This window comes from Muntiacus reevesi, chromosome 13, assembly GCF_963930625.1.
Source record: "Muntiacus reevesi chromosome 13, mMunRee1.1, whole genome shotgun sequence".
NCBI classification, from domain to species: Eukaryota; Metazoa; Chordata; class Mammalia; order Artiodactyla; family Cervidae; genus Muntiacus; species Muntiacus reevesi.
Genome location: NC_089261.1, coordinates 21713906 through 21722434, shown reverse-complemented (window position 1 = coordinate 21722434; position 8529 = coordinate 21713906). Strand labels below are relative to the sequence as shown.

Sequence of the window (8529 nt, the reverse complement as noted above, 5' to 3'; positions counted from 1 at the left end):
CTAGCCATGTGACATAGAACGGTCAGGTTCTCAATGTTCAACAGCTCTTATTTCCTTAGGTAGCATAACTTTGGCATTTGACTGCCATGCTAATAAAATGGATCTGGGAGGATTTAGTTTTTTTCTAAAATGTATCTACTCTAGAAACAGGTGAGGGCGATTGGGAGGTACAAACTTCCAGTTACAAAATAAATGAGTCATGGGGAATGAAATGGACAACATGGGAAATACAGCCAATAATATTCTTAAAATATGTGTATGGTATGGTGACAGATGGTAGCTAGACTTAGTCTAGTGATCATTTTATAATGTAAAGAAATATCAAATCATTATGCTGTGCACCTAGAACACAATATTGCAGGAAAATTATACTTCAGTAATAGATGGATGGATGTATCAACTCTAATAAAGACAATAAAGACAATAGCAACACTATTTCTAGTAAAAAGTAAATAATAAAGCAAATTGTTCTTCAGTCTGAGGATACATTCTTTTTGACAGGGACCATTTTTAAAGTCTTCATTGAATTTGTTACAGTATTGCTGGCCTTCTCTGGTAGCTCAGAGGGTAAAGCATCTGCCTGCAATGCAGGAGACCCAGCTTCAATCCTTGGGTTGGGAAGATCCCCTGGAGAAGGAAATGGCAACCCACTCCAGTATTCTTGTCTGGAGAATCCCATAGACGGAGGAGCCTGGTAGGCTAGAGCCCACGGGGTCGCAAAGAGTCGGACATGACAGAGCAATTTCACTTTCATAGTACTGCTACTGTTTTATGTTTTGACTTTTTGACAGCAAGGCATGTGGGATCTTAGCTCCCAGACCAGGGACTGAACCCGCACCCCCTGCATTGGAAGGTGAAGTCTTAGCCAGTGGACAGCCCGCAAGGTTCCCTGAGAGCATTTTTTGTTTTATAAAAGGAAAATGAACATCTCTCACTACTTCATGGTCTTAACAAATTCCCCAAACTATCCAGAGAACATAAATTCTTTAGTGTACGATTAATATTCAACTGTGGTTGGATGGTGTCACCGACTCAAAGGACATGAGTTTGAGCAAACTCCGGGAGATAGAGGAGGCCAAGGGTCTTGAAGAGTCAGACACGACTTAGTGACTGGACGACTACAACAACAACATGAGTGAGTCAGCAACTTCTAGATGACTATTCTTTACCCAGGAGAAAAAAAAAAAAAAAAAATCCCAGCTTGGCTTTTTTCCATCAAATAATTGGCTCTTTCCCAATTACTCACATAACTCGTTTGCTTAAGTAATGTCAGCTAATTTGATTATATTATTCAAGACTAAATCATGAAGGCAAATGAAATATAATTAATTCCAAAGCAAATGTATCTATTTTACTGTTCCATACTCAAGGGGGTTATTGAGTGATTGCCTCACCCCATCGCTGTGCATATTAAAATTGTGTTGGGGGCTTCCCAGCTGGCTCCATGGTAAAGAATCTGCCTGTCAATGCAGGAGTCACGGGTTCAATCCCTGAGCTGGGAAGATCCCCTGGAGAAGGAAATGGCAATCCACTCCAGTATTCTTGCCTAGGAAATCCCATGGACAGAAGAGCCTGGAGGGCTACAGTCCATGGGATCTCTAAGAGTCAAACAGAACTGAGCAACTAAACACACACACACACACCATCTATCACTGAACTAAAATTGTGTCAATATTCAGAGGCAGTGATCAGAGGGGCCCGAGGACTTCAGGAAACTTGACCACGCATGATGTAGTGTGTGTTTTCCAAGACTGTGAAGAAAAGAAGAGAGAGGAGACCCCAGGTGATGCTTCAGAGCTGATGAGGATCACAAGCCACTTCCCTGCAGGGGTCCCTGACAACACTGGCCTCTCAAGCCTTCGAGGATGCCCTGCACTGAGCACTGAGGTTGACAGCAATCTTTTTCCCAGGCTTCTTGCAGTACAAGGATCTCTTGAGGATATTGATTAGCACTTTTGCTGAGATGGAAAACACTTAACGCTGGAAAGAGAGTTATTCACACATCCCCTTGCCACTTGGTCTGAGTCAGGTCTGCAACTCGGCTAACACAAGATGCGAACACAGGGGAAATCAGGAAGAGACCCAAGAATGTCAACTAGCGAATGCCCTGGATGCGTGATTGGAGACGGCTGGAGTTCATGGGCTCCAGTTTTTTGTCCTTCCTTTCCTCAGAATGACTGTTTGGTAAATATTATTTTTGTGTATTCACATGGGGCAGAAATTTCATTTGGGGGACTGGTTAAGTGGTCCAGTGGTTAAGACTTCGCCTTCCAATGCAGGGGGTGTGGGTTCCATCCCTGGTTGGGGAGCTAAGACCCCACGTGCCTCGTGGCCATAAAACAAAACACAAAACAAAAGCAGTGTTGCAACAGACTCAATAAAGACTTTAAAAATGGTTCATATCAAAGTCATATATATTTAAATATATATATATATATATATATTTTTTTTTTTTTTAAGAAATTTCTACTGGGCCAGTCTGGTGTGATATCATCCCCAACTCAGTCTCTGTAGGCGTGTGGTCAGTCTGGACCACCGTGGACCTGGTCAGAAGGAGCCCGTGCCCTGGGGTCCATGCTTTAGACAGCCCCACTTGGGCCCTCTCGGGGGCCATGGGGATGTGCCCACCTGGATCCCCGCCTCCACACTGTGCTCCATCGTCACCAGAGGTTTCTCCCCCAACAGCCCCGGCCTCAGTCCTTGGGCCCACACAGGCTTTTCCCAGGGTCCAGGTGCCCAGGAGTCCTGGATCAGACTATTCTTGTGAACCCAGAACCTTTCCTCTCCCAGTTGCCTGGGAAGCATGTCACCAGGACACGCAGCCTGTCTTTACTACAGAAACCAGAAAGGTCTCCCTGCTTCCGGTCTGGCCCAATGGACTGTCCACTCACCCCACTGAGGGTCTCCTCCACTCCCCTGTGACACCCGTCCCCTGAACACTCCTTCCTTCAAGCAGGGGTGCCAGGTTTGGCAAATGAAAATAGAAGGCACTCGGTTAGATGTGAATCTCAGATTAATGAATAAACGATGAGTAGGTTTTAGCATCAGTAGGTCAAATATCTGAAAATCAAATGTAACCAGGCATTCTGCACTTCATTAGGCAACCTTATCTAAGGGTGACTCCTCGGGATCCAGGTGGGCCCCTTCTCTGCCCCCCAACAACTCCCTGGGGTCCTAACAGTGCTGCGTGTTACGGGTTATCCTTATTTTTTCAAAATGACTCAGCACAATGATAAGTGAAAGGAACAAGAACAAAAAGTGGCATTGATAAAGATCAAGCATAGTAAGTTCAAAGGCTTGGCTTACGGTTTTTCTTTTATTTATTTGGCTGCGCTAGGTCTTAGTCGTGGCACACGGGATCTCTGATCTTCACTGCAGCATGGGCACCCTTTACTTGTGGCAGGTGCAGCATGTGGGATCTAGTTCCCTGACCAGGGGTCGAACCTGGGGCCCCAGCATTGGGAGTGTGGAGTCTTAGCCACTGGACCACCAGGGAAGTCCCTGGCTCAGCTCCCTTTTAACATTTCTTACCTAACAGATGAATTTAAGGCTACAGAAAATTTTACTCATTTCCATCACAACTGAGATATGTTACACGCTACTGTCACTGCCATTCATCTCTAGTTTGCACATGCACTGATTTTCTGGTTAGCTGTCAACCTGAAGGGGAAGAGGATGTTCTGCTAGTTTTTTTGTAAGTCTTCAAGTGGATAGGATTTTTGTCTCCTTCTCAGCACCTTTGATTTGTGAGATGTTTTATAGTCAGAGGATGTGACCTGCGGAATTTATGCATTTTGGAATCTGATAAGATTTTCTTTCTGGCATACAACATAGTCAGTTTTTTATGAATGCTCCAAGAGGGTTTGTTGGCACAAAGTTCATAGACAGCTGATAGATCAAGTTAACAGTGATGGTTGATTTTTGTCTAATTGATTTGCAGATTTCTGAGATATGAGGATTAATATATTCTGTTGTGGTTGGGAATTAATTTCTCACTGTACCTTTAAACACATAAACTGTCTCTTTCAAAGCTATGTTTTAGTTGAATAAAGGTCCATAACTATTTACCTTGACAAATTATTCCCTGCATAAATGGACGCTTTTTACTTTGCATTTTATTGGCAAGGCTGCCACCACTGGCTTTCTTTCAGTTAACATTTTCCTGGTATGTTTTTTCACTTTCTTATCTTCAACCTTTTGTGTCACTTCTTTCTGGTATGTAGTCTCTTATAATCAACCTGTACACATATTTGTGGTGCAGTTTATCATTCAACCTGAAAATGTCCAGAAACAGCAGAATTTAATCCACTCATATTTATTATCATGAAAACTGGAAGTGTGAGTCGCTCAGTCCACTCTTTGTGATACTATGGACTATACAGCCCACCAAGCTCCTGTGTCCATGGAATTCTCTAGGCAAGAATACTATAGTGATTTGCCATTCCCTTCTCCAGGGGATGTTCCTGACCCAGGGATTGAAGCCTGATCTCCTGCACTGCAGGCTGATTCTTTACTGTCTGGGCCACCAGGGCCTCACTATGATGAATATATGTTGACATCTACTCCTGCTTTTTTTTTTTTTTTAAGATTTTTTGGTGTGGGCCATTTTTAAAGTCCTTACTGAATTTGTCACAATTTTGCTTCTGTTTTATGTTTTGGCTTTTTGGCCCTGAGGCATGTGGGATCTTAGTTCCCCAACCAGGGATCAAACCTACAACACCTGCATTGGACGGTGAAGTCTTGACCACTGGACCGCCAGGGAAATCCCTTGCCACCTTATTTTATACTTCTCTTTCTTTTCTTTTCCTGATGTGTACTGGATAGAGTGAGCTGTCTTGGCATACAGTACGTAGAAAACTGATTCTTCTGCAAACTGTTGGCCACAGTGACGCTGTGTGGCCTGCTGGCCGCTAGTCAAAATCTCCAGCTAATTCCTCACAAGATGTTAGGGGGAGGACTTACCCTCTGGACTAAGTCCCTGTGGGTCTTGAGCTTATTTCAGAAAGGGGGGTGGGGGATGTGCAAGGGCAGAGGAGTACCAGGGTAGAAAGGACACTTTGGGGAACAGACAGGCTGAAGACTCAAGGTGATTGCTTTAACCATGAATAGGGAAGATATCTCCTTAATTTGGTGTACCAAGCAAGTGAAGGAGGACACAGAAATTAAACATGGAAGGACACGACGCTGAGTGATGCGAATAGGTCTATTTGAATCTAAGTACAACCCACCCCAGCACTGGGACCCTCACTCCAACTTTACATCAGGAATTGCCTCTCCTGCAACTAACAGCCAGACTCAGTTGTGGCTCTGGCGTTATCCATGCATGGAGCTGCTCCTCGCGTGTCCAGCCAGTCCTTCTGAAGGACCCAGCTGTTCTCACCTGTACAGACTCCCTCTCATTGTTCACAGGACTCTTCTCCTGAGCACAGGACACTGTACTGTGACACAGGCTTGCACCGAGCCCACCGTAACAGACCTTTCACCTCACGCCAACAGTGTCTTCTTTCCTCGCAACACAGCTCAGCGTTACTTTTTTTTTTAACTATTTATTACCTGGCTTTCAGTTCATCCCAGTGACCCACTGCTGTTCTGACCTCTTAGGTGTCCCTTTGCCTAAGGTCCTTGCACAACAAATAACTGTGTGGCTCCATCAGGAAATTCTTCCCACACAGTGTTCTTTATCCATGAGAGTCACAAGTTAAATTAAAAAGACTGCCTCCCTCGAAAAACGCCTATATCTACATGTACACAAAACTCTGCATACAGTTTAAGAAGGTTCTGGATCTCTTTGAGACCCATCTATAATTCCTGGGTTTAAAAACTCTTCAACACACTCTCCCACTCTAATTCATGATGCAGAGAAGACCTGGGCCAAGACTAGCTTTACAGAGGAGGAGGCCAAGTCAGGGTGAATCCACTTTCTGAAGCAGTATAGGGGAGCAGGACTGATGGGGTACATGCAAAACAGGCTATACATTATGTAAATTCACCTGAAAATCAATAAGAGCAACATATATGCACTATTATCTTATTCTAAAAATGTATTTTATTTGCATCTATTATACCTGTTTGCTGTTTAGTCACTAAGTCGTGTCTGACTTTTTGTGACCCTGCAGACTATAGCCCATCAGGCTCCTCTGTCCATGGGATTTCCCAGGCAAGAATATTGGAAGGGGTTGCCATTTCCTTCTCCAATATTATACCTACATCTGAACAATGAAAGCACTTTGGTTCAATAGTCAGTCCACCGAGACCTCCACTGACACATGTAACAAACACAGGGTCCAGGAATCTCCGGATTTTCTCATGTGCCTCTTAATATTTTAAAACAGAAGGTGAGAATGATTTATTTAAAATGTCTTTGTGTCCTTCTGACCTCAGAATTACTCTACCTATGCACACCAGGAGTGGGAACCAAGCGGTAACACCTGGAGGCCTGCCTGCCCACAGGGTTTCGGTGACACTGGCTAATGGGAGCTGGAAGCTCTCCCAGAATTTCTGAGACCCTTGGAGTGTGTGTCTCAGCGCTGCCCTCTCCTGGCCCCAGAACTATTGATGCGTGGTACTTAGGTGTTCTGCCCCACTTCAGTCTGGACATAGCATTTGGCCCTTCCATGAGTTTCCATGAGAAATCCACTCAGACTGAGCATCCCAGGACTTCAGGGGGAAGGATTTTGTGGTCACGAGGGTCCATACAGGACAGCGTGCAACCAGACACCACCCTACTCCACTGGGTCCCTCTCTTTAACTCCCTTCCCAAGTCCACTCTGTATCTTCTCGTCTCAGACTATACCGGGACACTCAAGTTCTTTGCCTTCTCACCACGTGGAGCCACTCAGCCTTCTCTGGGTCCCACCCCAAATGCAGATATCCAGACCCATCACAGTGCTCAACAGGACAAACGGACTCCGGATAACATGACTCATCTTCCTTAAAAGGCAAATGGTATTAAAAATAACTATCTGTTATGTTACTAAAGGTTAGACACTTCATGGGCTTTCCAGGTGGCACTAGTGGTGAAGAATCTGCCTGCCAAGGCAGGAGACGTAAGAGATGCAGCCTCTATCCATGGGTCAGGAAGATTCCCTGGAGGAGGGCATGGCAACCCACTCCAGTATTCTTGCCTGGAGAAGCCCATGGACAGCAGAGCCTGGCAGGCTACAGTCCATAGAGTTGCAAAGAATCTGACACGACTAAAGTGACTTAGCACACAAGTACTTTATATGTGTTTATTTCATTTTCTCAAGTATCTCCCAGGTTAGGTTATTTTCAAAACCATTTTACAAATGATAAATCTGAGGTTCAGAGAAGTTAAGCTTAAGGTCACAGAGTAAGGGCTCCATCACCTTCAGGTTCCCTACCCCTCTTCAATCCCTGGACCAACTCAGCAATACTGCTTATCCTGATAATCTGCCTCCTGTCCTGTGATGGTATCAACCTCTTTCTCACCTCTTCCTCGGGGTTTGATTTCACCACTGAGTATTTTTCTATCTTCTGATATTTGCTTTCACTTATTTTCAGATTGCTGAGGATAACAGCAGGCTGTACAGAAAACACTGTTTAATAATTTAAATTTGGGGGAATAACTGAACCAAGAGTTGGAAGGCCCCTGGGAAGGCATCAGGAAACTAGGAAGTGAGCCATGACTCCTCACTCTCACACCTGAACTGCCAGCAAGCACAGCAGTGACTTGATAGGTGAATGTGAGTGCAAGTGTGACCTCTCTGCCCCACCCCACTCACACCGAAAGGGCTGTCTGGATTATTCCCGCCTCAACCAGAAGTGGAGCATAGACTCGCCCCAAGAAGCAGATGGACGCCAGACCCACTATCGGAGACTGTGGCTCAGGTCTGGGCCACCACTGCTCAGCTGAGAGGTGTCAGGCCTTAGCAGGGGCGGGTGACAGGCATCAGGGGCCACAGCAGGGCTCGCAAAGTGAAACAGAAGCCTACGGGCAGCATGCAGATAACTTTAGTCACTCAGACATGTAAAACTCTTTGCGACCCTGTGGACGTATAGCCTGCGAGGCTCCTCTGGCCATGGGAGTTCCCGGGCAAGAACACTGGAGTGGGTTGCCATTTCCTTAATACAAATACCAAAACGGGTCACACAGGAAATGTGAATTCATTGCTAACCTTTAAATTTTAAGTAAAAATCTGGATTGTTGGTTTTTGCTTAAAAGAGCAGACCACACGGGACCCTGAAGCCTGGTTTCCACCATGGAAACAAACAGCTACTGCTGAGCAGGCCATCCTCTCAGGAGGGTGGGCTTTCTCCAGTCTGCCACAGACCTCATGACTCCTTGGTCAAGTGCTTGTCCCCTGGGCCAGGGTGTCCTCACATCTTGGTTTGCTGGGATGGTCCCAGTTTAGGCTTGTTGTCCATGTTTGAGTATTAATAGCAACCTCCTCACTATATCATATGGTCACCTAGACATAATGCACAAGCCCACCCCCACCACACACACACAGACACACAAACACACACACAGACCTCCAAGTTCATACCACCATAGGTCAAGCACAGAAC

At 45.3% G+C, this 8529-nt stretch overlaps 1 non-coding gene across 1 annotated transcript; it reads right to left on the bottom strand.

Annotated features, from left to right (window-relative positions):
• Positions 1 to 3423: 3423 nt before the first annotated feature.
• TRNAG-CCC (transfer RNA glycine (anticodon CCC)) lies at positions 3424 to 3496 on the bottom strand. Its single transcript has one exon. It is a non-coding gene; the product is annotated as a tRNA-Gly (tRNA).
• Between the last annotated feature and the right edge of the window lie 5033 nt (positions 3497 to 8529).